Raw genomic sequence first — 21,474 nt, 5'->3', positions numbered from 1 at the left:
GTATTTTGTATTTAGAGATTTTGTTTCCGAAAAAAACTCAGCCGAAAATATCTGATAATCCCTGTTTGAAAAAATTTGAAGATTTCATTCAAAATCATTTTCTTAATCGAAGAAATCCGATCTTAGCTCGAGGTATGCTGATCTTTTTTTTTGGAGTACTGTAACGTAATTCTGATTTTCTTCTATCAAGAAAATTATTTTTTTTTTATTTACTACTTGAGAAAAAATTGTTTTTACAAAAGTTAATTTTTTTCTCAGTGTGATTTTAACGAAATTTTGTTATCATTATGTTTTTCTGTTTTGTAGATCGTGAAGCACTTATACTCACACCCTCATACTCCTATCGGAGTTAATTTACTCCTTATGTACCGTTTTAACACCGTTAAGTTGCAGCGCTACACTGGTGTAAGTTCATTTTAACATCGCGCTTTTATTGTAGTAACGGACTTAGGGTATTTATTATCCAATACTCGACTATAGACATATTTATAGAGGAAGTAGTACCACGATCGAATATTGTACAAAGATGTACCACCTAAAAAAAATTCTAAAATTTTGAGAGTTTAAGTTTTCTATTTTTTATCGAGTTCAGCGAGAAAAGTTAAAGAAATTTTTTTTCACTCAACAAAATAATACATACACTGTAAAAAATTTGCGGAGAACGCGGAGTGAATCCGAAGTGGATGACTTTTTATGTATTCACTTTTAGTGAACTTCACTCCGAAGGAGAGTTTCGGAAAATATTAATTATAAAATCGTAAAGCACACTCTGATACTTCGCATCATGAGTCGTGCAAAAAATTACTAATACATAGTAAGCGTATGAGGGTAGGCAGTTGATATTTTGACATTTATATTGAGTACGGAAATAATTACGAGCTCCCTTCTCATATATTCACGCGAAATGATTTTTAAAAATTATAAGCAACTGATAATATAACTTAAACAAATATAATTCCACTGAGTCACAAACTGTCGTATGACTTACATCAACCATACCAGTACAGGATATCATTTCATATTGTACCGAGTTATCAAATATTCCCATAAAAACTATGTCACTATAAATATTCAATAATTTAATACTTTCACTATGTATTATATATATGAAATTATAATTGAGTGAGTTGCTAAAACATTTTATAAATCAAAAACATAATACGTTAAGTTTAATTATTAATATCTGAATCAATTATTTATTGAAATAATTATGTTTCTATTAAATATAAATTTGTTTGAGTATTAAAACTCCGGACTGGGGTGAATGCGAATTGAAATAAAATCTGCGTCATTCCGAAGTCACTCTGCCCATAAAAAAAATCCCAATTTATTCCTTATGCGGAGTGATTTTTTTTAAACTCCGAAACTCCGAGTGACGGAGTGAATTCGAATTGAAATAAAATCCGTATTCACTCCGGATTCACACCCGATTTTTTACTGTGTAAGGGAATCTGATTTTTTATCCGGGCAAGATAAATAGATATATAAAATACGAGTACTAATATTCATAAATTCTCATTCAAAATAAAATTCCAGTTTAAAAAAACTCAAATTTATAGTATTTTTATGAAATTAAAATTTTCCGCTCAGTTGGAAAGATTTAAAATAAAACTAAAAATTTAATTAAACCAGCGATGTCAGTAAGGAATTCTTCACGACTTTGCTAGCACAAACAGAAGTCTAGCTATTTTAATTTACAAGAAAAGTGTAACGGAAGCCGATAGCGCGAGTTCTTCGATTAAATTAGTTTTGGATACTACTACACAGTGTATACAAAGAGACTACCATTGATAATACGTAGTAATTAATATTTTTTTATCATTCATGCAATATAAGTGCTATCTTGGCGCACGCTCTTTTGTTCGCCAAATAGCTGTTTGCCCATTCAACTGTTTCCACGACATTTGTGTGCGTTAAACGATTATCTGCGTGCGACAAGTAAATTTGAGTGCGACAAGTAAACTTGTCGCACTCAAATTTACTTCTTGTCGCATGCAGATTATCGTTTAACCCACAAAAATGTCGCGGCAACAGTTGAATCAGCAAAAAACTACTTGGAGAATAAAACAGCGAGCACTAAGATAGTACTTATATTGCATTAATGATAAAAAAAACTGTGTTCAATTCGTGCGGTGTTGTCGATTACCCACTCGAGCGAATGAGCGCACTCACTTCGTTCGTGCGCTCAACTTCGCTCTCGTGGGCAATCGACAACTTACCGCACTAGTTGTACAATATACTATTATATAATGATTTTTACCCCTTGAGCCCAAAAAAAAATTTACTCTAAATACAATGTACGTTCACTATTGATTTTTTCCGTTTCAACCTACCAGCTATTGTTAAATTTGAATTATTTTATATAAAAGGTAAATAATTAATGAGTCTAATTAGTTTATTAAAAGAAAATAAAATCAATTTTTATTTTAAATTTTTTATAAATAATTTTCAGGATAATAAAATGATAAATGAGATAAATTTATGACTACTAAAAATAAAAAAATGAGTTTAAAAGTTGTAGAACAAAAAAAAAGAAATAATTGATGGCGAAATGTATAATTAGTTGTGAAAATACACGGTCATTCAGAGACAGTTGAGATAGGTTTACATTCAACAACGGAGTTATAAACTGTCCCGTCGCAATATATCTCCATAATCCTGCAGCTGCAGTTATTGCTTACCATATTAACTGTTTTTAGGCGATAATGTGGACATTCCAAAAGTAAAATAGTAAACTTTTATCACCGTACTATTTACAAATATATAAATATACACTTACATACCTACATATCTTTAATTATTACCGGTTTTTGCGTTAAGCAATAGAGTTATAGTTATCTGTAATTATTATTTTTATTTTTATGCCGGACGTTAAATAGCAAAAAAATAATATATACCATAAAAATAATTTATTTTCATGTCATTGTATTATTTCTTTACCGTTATATTTTTAATTGTTTGACGTTTAATATTATTTAACTCTTCAGTCACTAGTTTTTGTTTTCACGTTCAATTTAACAAAAAACAAAAAAAAAAAAAGTTTAAGAAGATTTTGTTTTAATTTTAATAAGAAATATTAATTCATAATGAAGCTTTTTAGAGATAAATGGAGTCTAAAAGGGTGCATTTAGATTAAGTGACAGTATTTTAATGCACTTTGTCAAGACTCTTTGATAATAATGATGAAAAAAGTAATTAGTTAAGTATTTATTGTTGATAAAATAGTTAAATATAGGGTTGAGGGAGGGGGGGGGAGTATTTAATAAATAAGCATTCGAGGACTCAAATACGTTAAATATTTTTTTTTATGATATTCAAAGTAAATAGAAAAAATTTTCAGCTACCGTTAAAAAAAAAAATTTTCATTTTTTGCGGACAAAATGGGGCACCCCCTTAAAGAGGTGAAAAATAAAAATTTTTGCATATTAAATAAATGTTATTAAATTAAATTTTCTTGTATGTAATTCACATCAAGACAAATTCACATTTCACATAATTATTGGATACAAAGGAAGACAAAAAAATTTTTAATGCACGGAGAGAAGTAAATGGTATATTCTCGAATGTAACATAGTAATTATTACAATGAAGCATGGTAACGCAAGTTTTTTAGCCGTATTATTTATTTGACATCGTAGTTTGTCCGATTTTGAATGGTAACGCTAACCATGCTAGCATGGGAATCATTCATATGCTACATTGGAATAATTCCTGTGCTACATTAGAATTATTACAATTTCGATGATATGACAGAGTGTTTAGCTTGCCAAGTCTGGTCGCACCTAAGTATTATGGTCGAATATTAGGGCGCCACTGGAAGATGGACTCGGCCTTCCAGAACCGGATGTTAATTGTATTTATTTTATATGCTCAGGGTCGTTCGTAAATTTTATATTTTGTGAGAGAGGAGAGGAATAGTGAACAGGCTGAAATAAATTTATTTAAACTTTACTTTTAATTTTAATAACCTTAAGCACCTTGCTTATTATTTATTTAACCTTTTTATAACAATTAATTACTTATGACAAACTAAATGCGTCCCCTGGACGTGTACTTATGACAAACTAATATTCTTATGACAAACTAATTTTTACTACGTCTCCCGGACGTTTTCCACACTCTCACACACACACACTCTCATTAAAAAACCGTCCACCGGACGTTAAACCTTTAACCTTAATACACCTTTAAAAAAAACCGTCCACCGGACGTTAAACCTTATTTTCCTTAAATTCTACTTTTAAAAAACCGTCCACAGGACGTTAACCCGCATTTTCTTATTTCTAGTGTCCACCGGACATATCCTAAACCTAACTTATATTTTGTCCACCGGACTTACATCACAGACACAGTTTATTTTACTCTAACTTGACTCTATAACTAAGTGACTCTACTCATTAACTTTCTCACTCAATTTTTCAACACTTCATAATTTCCCATACTCAATATAAAATTTTTCATTCTATGATTTACTGTCCTTTCCAATTAATTAATTTATTTTTTGTTTAATATAATTCATAAATTAATTAATCTTTTTTTCACTTATAAATTTTCCTAATTAACTTTCTCGGATTAAAATTTTATAATTAATTTGCCACAATTCTTATACAATTATTATTTTCAATTCCTAATTTTTCCACTGACAATTTTCACAATAATTTATTTCACTTTTAAAATAATCCGTTTCACTTTTACTCACAATTTAATTTACCCAAACTCTAGTATCTTTTAATTAAATTTTAGATATTTTAATTAACTTAAAATTAATTTAATAATGACGTAATGACTAGAATTTGATTTCGGGTTGACTAGAATTTTAGGCCGGTGAATTGGCGTCACACGGTTCCCGATTTTATTGACGTTGATTCGAGTAATTCGAGTAAATTAATGAATCTTAGAATTAATGCGGCCGACGGAATAAATTCCAGCCTGTATTAATCTTAAGATCAATTAATAAATTAATTTATAACGGCTGGAGAGCCTGGAATAAATTAATAAATTAATAATTTTAATTACCGGATTATTTACGCGACAACTTTATTTTATTCTGGCTTTAGAGCCTTGAATAAATACTACAGAGTTTCGGACACTTAATGGCGACAAAACGAGACGCAATAGAACTTTCGAGAACACGAGATTGAACGGCTGGAGAGCCTGAACTATCCGTTTCTTTACGCGAGATCAACGGAAAGATATTAAGTAATGTATTATAATTAATTTGCCAGATTAATACAATTAATCAGCGGCCTGAATTAATTATAATTTACCTCCAATTTTAATTCAGCAATCCTTGGAACTTATAGTGATGATCCGCTCCGGGCTGCTACCAATCTCTCGATGTTAGTTGAGTTTTCAGGTTTCCGTTGTCCGGCTTTCGTCCTCGTATTTTTGCTTCCGTCACAATGGTATTATTTAATTCACAATGTACTAGATAACCTTGTATTACAATGTGTTTGATCACTTTAGTCGTTCACTTACTCTTGTCTTCACTTGGCGTCCATCGCCTTCGGTCGTCCGACTGACTCTCTGGATGTCCAACGAACTCTCTCGATTTTTGGCATTTCACTCCCTTATAACTCTTCGATTCGGGTCTCTTTGATTTACCCCGGAAAACTCATCCCTACTAAATTAGTCAAAGAGAGGGGCGGATGTTCGGGTCTCACTGATTAGCGACACCCGGTGACATGTCGAATCACTTAATTTACTAAACCGAGTTATAATTAGGACCCGTTATCGACCGTGGACAAATCCAATTTTTGAAATTAATAAATAGTCATGGGAATCTATTTTACCCTGTTACAATGAAACTGCTTTCAATTCAAGGTAGTACAGTTAATATTAAAATAAGGTTTTATAACTTAAAAATTGGGTTATTTAATTAATAATAAATACATTTTTAACTGATTAAAAAAATTTTTAAATAAAACAAGAAGTATTCAAATTAACATCTTTTAACATGGGTTCCTTTTTTCAGAAAAATATGATAATAATTTAATTATTTATTGAAAATACATTTAATTAATTTTTTATTATAAGTAAAATTATGAATTATTAATGTAGAAAAAGTTAACAATTATCTAAATTAAAAATAGTAAATCCAGCGCTTTGGAACATACATTTTTTCATCTGCAGTAGTGACGACACGTGTGGTAGAATAACATTTTAAATCGGAATACAATAGACAATGATACTTATCAAATAATACTTGAGTTTTGTATGATTGATAATGTTCATTAAAATAATATTCATTGATATAAGTAGTAATTAAGATTAATATATGTACAGGTTATATTGGACGTATATACTATATAGCAGCGCTTAATATTTAAACTGCTTTCACGCTATACAGCATGGGACTCAGTACCATTCTAGCATGCCTTTGATTACTATGCTACAAAGTAATATTTACCAGTAGCATGATTACTATGTAGTATGGTAAATATTACCAGAATAATGGTAATCATTCCCATGCTACATAGTATCGATTCCTATGCTTTAAAAAATAGGACTGATTACCATGTAGAGTGTAAATATTACCATTTTCTTTTCTCCGTGTAGTTTTTATCATAATACGAAACTCATTAACATTTTTTGACTGAAACTCGATTTTTGAAAAATTTTAACTAAAAAATTCAAAATAATGTTTCATTATATTTACGAAAGTAATTTTGGAATATTTGAAAAACTTAAAAAAAAAAATTCTTTATAAAATTTTGGAGATACACCGTTTTGCCCCCTCTCCCCTATATTTTGTCAATTAAATAAAATGAATTATTTAAAAATTATAAATCAATTCGTGATAACGATTTAACTATTTATGATATAAATAAAGTACTGATAAATAAAAATAAAACAATAATAAAAAAAGTCCGAAGCAAGCAATGTTATCGTAAAGAAACACGCCACTATTTTTTGTTAGCGATCGTACATTTTGTACCTTTATTAACTTTTCAGACGCGGTACTTAGTATTGCCAGTCAAAAGTACCACGCAACTTGTACTCGGTAAGCCATAAGTGGGGTACCAAGACCCATAGAGTTGAAAAACAATAAAAAAGAATGGAAGAAAGTAAGTAAGTGAGTAGCGTTAAAAAAAAGATCAGTTGGACCGACTCAATAGAACACAAGAGGTTTCGTGTGTGAGACTTAAAGTTCAAGAGGACTTTAAGTGGATGTGAATGTGTACTTTAACGGGGGTGTAAGAAAATACTATACATATATTTGTATATATATATCTATAGAAAGAGAGAAAAATGAACTTTAGAGAAGTATAGAACGAGAACCGGAATGCAGTATGCAAAAAAAGCCTGTTAGCCAAAAGCTTTTTATTTTAAAATTTATATTTTATTTATTTTTTTCACGTCAGAAATAGGCTCATTTAAAATTCTTTTGATGTTATATATTTTGTAGATGAATAGTTTGGATGAATATAAAAGACGGTTGAATTTTTATCAGTGTTTTGAATTTATTATTTATTTGACCGGAGATAACAGTGAGATGAAAACTTAAATATATAATATAGCCGCGACAAATGGATCGATTGTTTGTAAGTACTTGCTGAGTTTTAGTTTAACTGCTAGCGGAGTTAATTCGGATGGATTATTCATTGATTACTAGGGTAATCAAGTTTTAACTGGATGATTGGGCACAGACAAGATGTAACACTCTGTAATTTGTTGTATCTTCAGACGGGGTACTTTGAAGCTCTATAGTTCGAAGATAATTATTTAATAATTTAACAAACTATTTTATAACCCCTTCAGATATTTTTGTACTCAATTTACTGTTAAACTATTTAGCGAATTAATACTAGTATTTTGCCAGAGAATAAATAATATTGAATTTATTTCACAAGTGCATTTATTTAATTTAATTTTTTATCGAACTATTTACTCGATGACATTGAAAATTAAAAATATCAAAAACTAAATGATGATTTTTTTTACTTATTTAATATCTTCGGAGCAAAGTTTACTTTTTGATCGTAGGAAGTGAAATACGAGGAGTAAATAATTATTAATATTTTTTATAAATAATTTATTCATGATCTTAAATAATAAAATTTTTTTATTGAATACAAATTTATTTCAACACTAGAATGTCGTAATCAAAGTGGATGAGGATTAAAATAAAATTCTGATTTACTCCGAAATTACTCTGCTGACTAAATTCTCTATTTACTTCATACGTAGAATCATTTTTTTTTTTTAACTTCGAACTCTTAGTGAGGGAGTGAATTCGTACTTTAAATTCATTCCGGATTAAAATTAAACCGGTCAATCTAAAATATTGACAGTTTTTCAGATATAAAAAATAAAAAATTCAATCGAAGGATTTTTTTGTTGTACTTTATTTTGTACTATATGAAAACGCAGCACTTTTTCATCTGCAAATCAATTTCTTAACTGTTATTGTCTGTTATTTTTATAAAAAATTTCATTTTTTAAAAATTTTTAATTATGCTCTTATTCATTATGGTCAGCCAGTTCCTAGTGAGAGTCGTTACTGCAACACATTTTTAAAAATAATATCTAGAATAAGAGTATTTAACAACTCTATTCACTATGAATTTTTATAAAATATTATTCAATTGTAAATTGTGAAGAACTTTAAAGATCAAAATCATTTAGCTTAAAAGTGAAATTGAAAAAAAAAATCGGTCTATCAGTTGACCCTGCGGGCCAGCCCTAAAACTTCCCGCTGTTTTCGAGCTCAAGAACCTCGAAAACATTATTGTGAATACATTTTCGAGCTCTTCGAGCTCGAAAATATTTTTGTATGCTGTTGTTTTCGAAAAAAAAAACGTTTTTTACCATTTTTTCTCCAACGATATCTCTCAAACGAATTAACCGATTGAGACGGTTGAGGTGGCAATCGATGCGTTTTATCAAGTTCTAAAGCTGATCAAATTTTGAAATTGATTTATCGAGTCGATTTTGAGATATTTCAAAAAAACTAAAAAAAAAAATTTTTTTAATTCTTTCGACAACGGTTTCTCTTGAACGAATGAACTAATTTTGATGGTTGATGTAGCATTCGACGCGGCTTATAAAGCTTCAGAGCCCAGTCGATTTTGGAATCAATCCATCGAGCACATTAAAAGTTATCCAAAAAAAACATTTTTGAAAAAATTTTATTTTTGGAATATCTCTGAACGAGCCCTACCGATCAAGCTCAATTTCTCTCAGCTTCAAGATATTGACAAGCCACGTCGAATGACATCTTAAAGTTCAAAATCGGTTCATACGTTCAAAAGATACAGGTATTTACATACTTACGTACGTACGTACGTACATACATACATACATACATACATACATACACTCGGACATCATCTTGAAATTAGTCAGAATAGCTTCCTAGGACCTCAAAACGTCGACATCTGATGAAAATTCGATTTTCATAGATCGGACCGAAACCAATAACTTCCCGAATTTTTGATAATTTTCAATTTTCTTAGCGGGAAGTTAAAAATAGCTTTTTAAAATTTATAACTACTAATACACGCTAAAAAAAAATGATACAGTATGACTTTATTATAAGACTAGTTCGGGGCTGTAGGGGGAAAAATTCTTAGAATTGAAGCTCCCCCACTATTGTGCTTAACAGCGTTTGCGCCCAAATCTCGCTATAAGACTATCGCCGTTTTGCGTTTTATTCATGTATTCGGTTCAATTCTACTCTATTATACAGTGAATCTATTTTTTATACAATTATAAGCAAACAGAATTTTGTCGTTCTTTTCTGTTAATTAATTATGTGATACCACAAAATTTTAAGTATTCTTTATGAAATTAATATAATTTACAATATTTATGTATGTACATTTTATCTCGATTGTAGTTACTGGTAGTTAGTCTTATAGCGATGTTTCGGCACAAAACTTTTATTGAGTTGTTGGTGGGGGAATCATTCCAAGCGAGTTTTAACAAATTGATGGGAAGAGCCTTATAACACGTAGTCTTATAACGAGGTCTTACTGTAATACCTCCCATGTTAACGAATTAACTATTTCCATATTTACATTTTCAATATTCTCATTCTTTCATGTTAACTTTTCCTGTTGGAGATAATAAGCATTCATATTTGAGATGATAATCATTACTGTCTCAAAACACGAAATTTACAAATTTTTTCCGAAATAAGAAATATTACTAGATGGTAGCTATTACTGTCGGCAATAGTAAATATTACTATACAAGAAACGAATAGTTAACATAGAAGCATAATAATAATTATCACATACAATATCACATACACACTTCAACGCGACGTTTAATACACATAAAGCGATTAATATGAATCAAATGTCTTTATTTCATAATGAAATTTATATTTTTGTATCGAGACTTTGCAGAGGTATTACAAGATGGTAATAGTACTTTTTTTCAGCGTTTAGTTTCATAAATAATATTATTAATCAACAAACTCACTTACAGTCGTGTGCAAAGTATCGCTGTTAAAGATTTAAGTAGCAATGGTATACTGTAATAATTACTACATGAATACTAATGTAATATGCTATGTATACAAATATACATATTTACGAATTATACTAACTGGCGTATACATACAAAATATATGCATTAACAGAATATATCCTCTTTCGTCCACTACTGTGCTGCGTCGAGGCTCTTAATTCCAGATCCAGAGCGAAACGAGTGAATCAGGAATGAAGTAGTATGTCGTTAGCAACTCATGTTTGAGTATGAGGTCCAGCTGAAAATTTAAATGACCGCTTATTACAGTACACGAGAGAGCGAGATGATACTTTTTATATGAATATAATGAATATAATGTATTTTGTTTTTTCTTTTTCAAATTTATTCATTTTTTTTTTACTCAAATTAATTAATTTTAATTAATTAAACATTGTTAGAAATTTTTCTTGAAATTTAAAGGAAATTACTTGAATTTATTAACAAGTTCAAATCAGTCAGAACTATAAAACATAAAATATATATATATATCATTATAAAATATTAGTAGATTATACACCTAGGGAGGAAAGTAGGACATTCCGACCCATGTGTGTAATTGCCTATCCCAGCCAAAAGCGAGAGTGACAAACACGTGGATTGAAATGTCCTACCTTCTTCCGTGGTATACCCACACGGAAAAAGATATATCCGGGAACATATGCCGACAAAATAGCATACATACGACAATACTAACGAGACCCCCATGGAAAAAATTTATATGTTGAATATATTAAAAATATATTTCTACATATAAATTATATATAAACGTAATATAACAAAAATATATGTCAAATATACTGAAAATATAAGCGAATATATGCTACATATAAAAAAAATATAAATAGAATATATATGGAATATATAACTTTTGGCCGATTTTCGTATATATAAAATATATGTTCAATATAATGAAGTTATATGTATAATATATTTTGTATGGATAATCATAAAGGCAGTAAAAGTTCAAAGAAATATATACAAAATATATTGTCTTTATATTTAAAATATAATTGATAGAATATATTGTGAATATATGTAAAATATATTTAGTTTATAAGGAAAATATAATAATTTAATATAACCAAAATACATGTGACGTATATTTGAATTATATTAAAAATATAAGTAGGTACCCTGTTTAGAAAATCTCATAGGATTCAATAGGTTCTCATAAATTCCCATAGAGATTTTATAAGAATGAATGAGTTCTATGAGAAGTGCTATAGTTAAGTATAGGGTCTTATACATACAGCTATAAGAATCTATCGGATTTTATAAGCAGGGTACTTCTAAAAAAAATTATTTATTTATTTATTTAAATTTTTAGGCCCTGAAGCCTTAGCTCCCTAAGGGCCTTACAATAAATACAAAATGATAAATATATATAGAGAGGCGCAAAAATAAATTTCATAATAATAATAATAATAATAATAATAATAATAATAATAATAATAATAATAATAATAATAATAATAATAATAATATTGCCAATAACAAATAATTGTAAAAATTACAACAACGGCAATAATAAGTTACGTTGTCTCAAAGCAAGTTGATCAATTATAATTAGCTCTGTACAAATGACAGTAGTTAACATAAAATTTAGAATGTACAGGAATTACAACCATTGATTATCTTTATCTATAAAAAACATATAACATTTAGATCGAAATTCATTGTAATCAATTATTGTAACAATCTCCTCCGGTAATTGATTCCACACTCTAACTGCCGTAACAATAAACGAGTTGTCAAATGTAACAGTCCGAGCATACGGTAAACTTAATACATCAGTTTGTCTAAGAGAACGTGCACGAACTGAAGTTAAAACACTGAAGTCTTGTAGTAGTATTCTATCATGATGTAATCTCAGCATCTTATAAACACATTATATATGCAGATTATAGTAGGTGTATATATAAAATATAAAGAATGATATATAAACTAAATATATTGAAAATATATACAAAATATAAGCCAAACATATGATTGAAATGTATAAAGAATGTATTTCGAGAAAAGTGATTCCAAAGTGACTAGGGGGACGTATGATGGAGTCTTCTTTGGAAAATTTGGGCCTGAAAAGTTAGGAGAGGTAACCTGCAGGGGTGCCTAGAAAAACCGATCCAAATTTGTCACGGGTTTTTGTAGGAGTTTTTCTAGAAGAAATTTGTGCCTGAAAAAAATAGGGATAGTAACTAACAAAAGTGCCTGGACAAAAAAGTCGAAAATTTTCATAGGATCCAGGAAATCAGTCATATTTTTTCCAGGCCTAAATTTTGTCTAGAAAGACTCCCACAAAGTCTCCTATGACACTTTTGGAACTTTTTTTGAAGGCACCCTGGCAAGTTACTACTCCTATATTTTTCAGGCCCAAATTTTTGTTACGAAGACTTTAATGACGGTCTTCACGGTCATTTTGGAGTTTTCCTCTCAGAAACCTCCGCTGCTGACCTCAATTATTTCTTTTAGGTTAAATTTCTATTAAAAATAAACTCCTACAAAAACCCGTGTGACAAATTAATTTGGACCGGTTTTTCTAGGCACCCCTGCAGGTTACCTCCCCTAAATTTTCAGGCCCAAATTTTCCAAGGAAAACTCCATCATAGTTCCGCCTAGTCCTTTTGGAATCATTTTTCTCGGAATATATTCTTTATACATTTCAATCATATGTTCGGCTTATATTTTGTATATATTTTTAATATATTTAGTTTATATATCATTCTTCACATTTTTTATATGCACCTACTATAATCTGCATATATTTCTTTTAGAAGTACCTACTTATATTTTTAATATAATTCAAATGTACGTCACATCCCTCGCGGATTCGGGGTTACTGTGAAATCACAGTGAAATCACAGTGAAATCAATTTTACCGTAAGTTTACTGTGTATTGATGGTAATTTCATAGTGAATTCACAGTCGTTTTGTGCCATTTCGTCACTCTGGTTATATAGTAATTTTACAGTAATTTTACAATTAAATTACCATACTTTCATGATAATTTTACTGTCGATCAGCTATCGATTTATGGTAACTCAACAATGGTAACACTGAGGCTTTATCATGGGTTCACAGTCAGTTTATCGTGATTTCACTACGAATTCACTGTGATTCCATAGTAATTTGATAGTGTTAACTCTGTGACTTTACAATAGTTTCACAGTCAGTTCATAGTGGTTTAACCATGAATTTACCGTGATCCCATGACAACCTAGTAGTATTAGCACTGTGACTCTATGATATTTTCACAGCAAATTATTAGCGTTTTCTCCATGATTTCACTCTACTTTGATAGTGATCTGATACGGTACATCTATCATTAATCCAATTTCAAAATCAAAAATTTGAATTTTTAATGTCATTAATCGATAGAAATGGAATTAAAAAAAAAATAATATCAATTATTTCATAAATGCTCCTATAATTATTTGTAAGTTTAGCAAATACTTGGGCACAAATGTATTTTATTTATTATAAATTTAGCTATTTTAGGAATTTCCGAGCGAAACTTTATCTGTAATTGTCTAATTTAGTTAATTTTATAAAAGCTTAAGACGGTAAAATTCTTCAGAATTATGAAAAAAAATAAATAAATAAAAAAATTGAATAACTTTTTTTTTAAAACTGTATAAATTGAATTTAAACTACTGCAAAAAATAAAGAGAATATCATTTAGATTAATATTTCAATAGTAAATATTTATTATTTATCATAATTTAAAATAAAATATTCTTAAATTAAGAAAACTTGATGATTTACAAATGAAGGTAAAAATTTTTTTTTGATAAATATCGAATTCTTTTAATTTTATAGTATTTAATAAAATAATTTTTCTTATAGCTTAATCTTGAGTATATATAGTATTGAATAGCATGAAGTAACAGATTAAATATTAAGTTCCGAATGCGTGTGGTGGCCGAGTGGGCTAAAGTACATGACTTAAGCTACTCTCAATCGAAGGGTCGGCAGTTCGAATCCCATCATGCGTTAAAAAAAAATAAAATTCCTTCTTTACCGAGGGTAAAAAAATAGCATTTAATCCTCCAGAGGAATAATTACATGAAGTCGTACAAAGGGATGGATACTAAATAATTTTTTTAAACAAGAAAAATTATTTATTGAAAAACCAAGATTAGGATTATTGTTGCTATTATAATATTATTATTAATTTTATTATTATTATCTTTGAATCAATAAATATAGGATCTCAATATTGCCCCTAAATCTCGATGAAAACTAAGCAGATCCAGGATTAAATGATTAAGAAATCACAGTAATATTACTGTCAATTCACAGCGATATTATTGTGATTTCACGAAGAATCTATAGTAAGACTGCTGTGAAATCACTGTATGATCACGGTATTATTACTGAGAAAGCATGACTGAAGCACTGCAGATCCAGCATAAACTGATAGTGAAATCACTGTAAATACACAGTAATACTACTGTCAACTTACAGCTATACTACTGTAAATTGACTGTTATGCTATTGTGATTCTACTATGAATCGATGGTGAAATCATCATAAAATTACCATCGGATGATAATTATCACACAGTAAGCAAATGGCACAAAGTTACAGTGATTTCACTGTCATTTCACTATGATTTCACCGAAATTTCACCATGATTTCGGAGTAATCCCGAGTCCGCGAGGGATATATTTTGGTTATATTAAATTATTATATTTTCCTTATAAACTAAATATATTTTACATATATTCACAATATATTCTATCAATTATATTTTAAATATAAAGCCAATATATTTTGTATATATTTCTTTGAACTTTTACTGCCTTTATGATTATCCATACAAAATATATTATACATATAACTTCATTATATTGAACATATATTTTATATATACGAAAATCGGCCAAAAGTTATATATTCCATATATATTCTATTTATATTTTTTTTATATGTAGCATATATTCGCTTATATTTTCAGTATATTTGACATATATTTTTGTTATATTACGTTTATATATGATTTATATGTAGAAATATATTTTTAATATATTCAACATATAAATTTTTTCCATGGGGGGATATATACTATTTTGCCGGGATATATATTTTTTCGTGCAGATATACACAATTTTTCATTGGATCTGCATCTGAAAGTTTAAATTTTGGCCTCTGTTTATGGGAAGAATGGCGCATGCGTCAATTTTTATCATTTGTTTTCTCATACAAGACAAAAACGACTTTCTTCCCTCTAAACGGGGCAGAAATTTAAGCTTTCGGCGCGGGTATGGTGAAATAGTATATTGTGTGACAAGGGATGAAACAAAACGATTTCAGACCAGAGTGAAGTTGGCTGACATGATCCGCAGTCTGAAATCGTGTTCCATCCTGAATTACAGACTAGATTTTACATGATTACCTGCATTAGAACTTGAAGTTTCAGTGTTAGCATGTTAGCATCCAGTTCGAAGCAAGTTAATTTAAGACCAATGGTGTCATCAACTATTAGCATTGTCATTTGCAATTTATAATTAAGCAGAAACTATAAATACTATTTATTATTCAAACTAATTTTTAAAAAATTTAATCACAAAGTCAGAACTGTCATTTACGTAAATAATATTAGTGGTCTGAAATTACTATTAAACAAATGACAAGTATCAGAGTTTAAATTGCAAAAGCCTTTAGTCAGCTGTTCGCAAGGGACGAAACAAGTTTGTTGCTGCCCGCTGACTGAAGACATTCACAATTTACGCGTTTTCTAATATTCATTCGCGGCATTGGACTTAAATTAGCTTGTTTCGGTTGGCTACAGACTTTATTTCTACATACTTTATTTTTACATTAATTTAAATTTCCAAGTCATAAATGTCATGAAAATTAACATCTCAATGTATTTTATTTTATTTCATACACGGAGAGAATTTAATGATACTAGCTACAGTACAAAATTTTTAATTTTTACTATCTAAAATGGTAATCAAATTTTTCAATGGTTCTAATAATTATTTTTACTATTAAAAATGATAACAGTAACAAATGATGGTGGTAACAATTACTATCGAAGGTGGTAATTCTAACTATTAAAAATTATATTTGTTACAACCGAAGATGGTAACTATTACCATTCAAAGTTGTAAAAATTCTTAACTAAGAATGTGTGCGTGTATGTGTGCGTGTATGTGTGCGTGCGTGGGTGTGTGTAAAATTAATCACTTCAAAGTTAAACAAATTACACATAGACAAGCGTCAGACTATAACGCTGATGTTAAAATTTTTTATTAGCTTAGATGGTCATAATTATTTAGGCTGATAGTAACTATTACCATCAGGTTATTAAGAATAACGATGTTAATATAATAGTAGTAATTATGTAAGATAATAAAAGTTATGATTTCTGATGATCATAAATAATTGTAAATTTTACCATTTAGTTGGTAGATACTACAGTTCAGATTGTTTATTTAATAATTTAAATGATATTTTCAATCATAAAATTCAGTATAACTTTTACCATAAAATTCTTTCCGTGTATCAATAATTGTTTATTTATTGTCTATAAGTCAATCAATTTTAAATAATATTAATTTTAAAGCTAATATTTATTTGAAAAATCATAGTTTTAATTGGAATTTTTTTTTTTTGGTATTAGTTTTTAAATACGAGAAATTTCATATGAAGATTTTAATAAACTCATAATCATCATAAACTAATTAAGGTTTTTAAAAAAAAAGTTATCACTGTATTTTTTAAATTTTTTAAGGTAAAATCCAACTCAATATTTTGATTATTTACAGAGAACAACTATTTTTAAATAGTCTCATTGTATTTTCATTGAAAATGGAGCTTTAAATTTTTTAATTCTGTGAAAAATCGATATTCAGGTAAAACTAACAAAGTTTATTAATTTTCCACGACGATTATCCCTGAAAATCGACCAAAATTTTAAACAGTGTATATGTATTCACCCACAGAAAAAAATAAACTTTAAAAATTAGTGTTTGAAATTATAACCTGGAACCTGGGTGTCAATCTATAATCCAGTAAAATGAAGATTTAAATTACCATTCAAAAAGCAAGCCTGCATTTTTTAATGTAAGTTCATTTTGATAGGAAATTAGTAAATTTTAACATTCCAAACAATAAATTTTATAATACGTGTCATAAATTTTTTATGTTTAAGTTACGATTTTTAAAGTTCAAATATTAATTTTTCCTGTGTAGACGATAAATTTTAATGTTTATTCTATAATTATTTATACTTAAATTATAAAAGAAAGAATTAATATTTTAAATGATACTATGTACTGATCACTTCAATATTATATTACTTGTCGTTTTACAATTTATATAGTTCATTTTTTTATTGTATATTTTATAAACTATACGTTATTGAATAAACTACAGGTATGAGGGAATGATAAAATGTAAAAGATCGAATGAATGTCAAACGAAATTAGTCTCATATATAGTGAAGAGACATTTGCAAATAAAAATGAGGCGTACGTGTATACAAGTAAAAGAAAATAAGGAAACCAAGTCACGTTTTCCTTCTCTACGTTCTGTCTATCTTGCTAATCGAATATAATCAACAACGTGTACTCGTGACTACTGTCTCTGTAATATATATTTTGTTTTCTACCTTTATATACATTTTTTTTTTCTACCTTGTTTGTTTATACTAATTTATTTTAAATTTACTCATTACTTAAAGTAAAATTATCTTAATTCATTGAATCAACACTTAAAAAATTTAATGAGACGTCAAGAAGAGCAAAAATACAAAGTGGATGTGAAATAAGAAAGTAATAAAAATAATGTTATGTGCGTGACAAGGGACTATATAAAATCAAGTACTTTTTGTATAGACGTTCGTGAAAATTGTAATAGCTAGAAAACTACTCTTAACTTTAACTTCCGGTACTTTTAAAACATATCCGTGCATAAAATCGCACGTGCCTTTTATTTAGTTTTTTTTTTTTTAACTTTTTTTAATATTATCTTTATTTTACTTCTTGTTCATCTATTCTGGAGATAGTACAGAACCTGAACACGAACAAGAAGTCTTTTATATCCTGCAAGGATTCCATGAATCCTTGGTCACTTGACACTAGCCCCAGTAAATTCTTACTGCCAGATAAATCTTTTAGGATTTTTACTCGTGATTTTTTGCTAACACGCTATCGTTTATTTCAAGATTTTCATGTAAAATAAGCATCTGCAAGTGTTTAAAAATATATATACGTATTTTTTTTTTTTAAATGTTGTTCAGAATTCGTAAGATATACACAAATGATCTATAGATCATGTATGAAATTAAATGAAGTCCACAATCGTTAAAAATCAGGAGTAAATTCGCAATTAACTTTCAATCCCAATTAACTTCGTCACTAGGAGTTTCGAAATTTTTTAAAAAATTACTCTATGTAGGATGTAGGGAAGGGTGGGGCAGAGCGGCCCCCCTAAGCCAATTATTACTTTTTGTGGCTTTCAACCATAAGATCACTTTACTTAAGTAAAATTTTGTCCTATTTCGAACAAATTTATGGACATTTTGCCAAAATTCTGGAAAAAAATTCTTTTTTTGTGGGGCAGAGTGGCCCCCTCCAAAAAATGATAAAAAAATTTTTTTTTTCGTTTTTTTTTTTTTTTAAATTGTCTTCATCATTAAGAATGTATTTCTTTCTCTTGACAGCTATTTTTGGTTTTATGTTACTTGAAAAAAATTTTTTAAGGTGTAATAAATCGTTCACTCTCGATTACCTTAATTACTAATTGTTATTTAATAGAGAAAAAAACAATTCTATAGTTATACTTTATTTCAAAAATTTATCAACTAAAAAAAAAAATTTTATTTTTATAAATTTTTAGTGACCAAATTTGCCTCCTACATAGAGAAACGGCCGAAAAATATGAAAAAATAATTTTTTCGGAAGTTTTGGCTGGTCCATTTTGCCCCAGGTCTTATGCGTAGGGCTAGAAATGTGGAATTATAAAAATTTTTTTTTTAATTTGACGATAAAAATATGAAAAAATCACTTTTTCAAAATTTTGGGCTTGTTCATTTTGCCCCAAATGTCATGCGCAGGGGTAAAAATGCGCGAACATATCGGATTTATAGTAATTAGTCAAAAAAAAAATTTTTTTTTTATCAAAATTTCAGGGGGGCCGCTCTGCCCCAGGGGACCGCTCTGCCCCACCCTCCCCTGTATAAAGAGTTTTTTTTCTGAAAAATCATAAATATATTATTTATTCAAGTATTGATAATTTTTACTCCTCATATTTTGTTCCGCGGAGTGTTTTTACGAATAATATAAATAAAAACCCTCGGGAAAACTTCAAGGAGATTAATAGTATATTGAGTGACAAGGGATGAAAATAATAAACCACCCTTTGTGCACTTTCCGCCTTCAATCCGCGTTAAGTTCGCAAATGTTTCACAGTATTTTGAAAATGGATAGCTTTTACCTTAGCAGGATTATGGCTATTTTTTGGGTAAATGGAGGCTATAAAATTTACAATTGTTTTATTTTAATATCCGTTCATTTGGGTTATTATAAATAAAGAAGCTTTTGAACTTCAATAAGTAAACAGCGGAAAAACAAAGTAGTATATTATAGAAGTTTATATCTCGTTTGAAATGGTGTTACAGTAAAGCTGGACCATGTTGGCTACCTGATGGAAATAGAAGTAAGCACATGCAAAAATGACTATGGTCATAGTAAAATTGACAACGATTATATCACAAATTACTGTAGCTATTTTCAACTTTACTATGGTGATTGCAATTTTTGCATGTGTTTACTTCTATTTCCGTCAGGGGGCCAACATGGCCCGGCTTTACTATGACATCATACCATTTTAAACGAGATTAATTTCTCCGTGTACCTTTTACTTCAATTCATACTCCGAACTCCAGCCTTCAAAATTTCCGTTAATAATATAAACAACGTTAATAACATGAGCAATGAAAATAACGATATTATGATAAGTACACCGCAGATACGTTAAAACAAAAAAATGAAACTTTTTTTTAATAAAAAGAATTAGAATTGAACAAACATCTATATTGTAAAATTAAAACAATTGATATAAAATAGTTAGTGGTTTATTTCGCGTCTCGTATTGTAGTCTCTATCAATATTATAATTATAATTATCTGCATTGAAACTTAGAATTTAGTGTTTGGAAACTAGACAATTTAAGACTGATAGTGCATGTACAAATTCGTCTCTAAACTTAGTTGCCGAGAATGACTTAGAGTTCTGAAGTTTAGAATGAACGAACGAGTCTGACATGGCTAAAATTAAGTCAGGAACTAATGCAGCGAGCAGAAATAAGACAGTTTCATCCCCAAGGCATAAACTGATCAGATTTAACCCGCCAAATTGCATGGGTCTGAAATTGACTTCTTTCGACTGACTAAACAGGCAGTTTGTATGTAATACGAAAAAATATATAAATTATTCAATAAATTCATAATTACTGCACTGATAGAAGTATTTATTTGAGCCAAATAAATATATATTAATAGTTATTAAATGTGATTTATTTGAGCCAAATAAGCCATTTCTTAATAGTTAATAAATGGCTTATTTGAATAGAAAGAAATGACACACGAAGTTAATTAAGTAAGGTTATGACAAATAATTTATGGGACTGTTTAATTTAATTTAAAAAAAAAATAATACACACAATTAATGTTAATTGAGGATAAAAATTATTATACAAAAGATATAAAAAAAATGAAATATTATAATAAATTTTTACTAACAATCACACTCATTCCATTCAAGGTTATAACCTTAACTTTATGTGTCATTTCTTTCTATTCAAATAAGCCATTTATTAACTATTAAGAAATGGCTTATTTGGCTCAAATAAATACTTCTATTAGTGTGCTCAATTAAATATTCAAGCGATTACTAAATAGTTAAATTAATAGCATTTAATAATAAATGCATAGTTAGAAATTCATTCATAATAAAATTTGACCTAAATTAAATAAAATTAATG

The 21,474-nt window shown here is 28.7% G+C and overlaps 1 protein-coding gene across 2 annotated transcripts in view; it reads left to right on the top strand.

The window, feature by feature from the left end:
* The window catches only part of LOC130666304 (lachesin-like), a 148,002-nt gene that overhangs the window by 12,665 nt on the left and 113,863 nt on the right, over positions 1-21,474 (top strand). The window lies entirely within an intron of this gene.

The sequence above is a fragment of the Microplitis mediator genome, chromosome 4, assembly GCF_029852145.1.
Source record: "Microplitis mediator isolate UGA2020A chromosome 4, iyMicMedi2.1, whole genome shotgun sequence".
Taxonomy (NCBI): Eukaryota; Metazoa; Arthropoda; class Insecta; order Hymenoptera; family Braconidae; genus Microplitis; species Microplitis mediator.
Note: the sequence above shows the minus strand (reverse complement) of the source record. Positions and strands in the feature narration are given on the sequence as shown.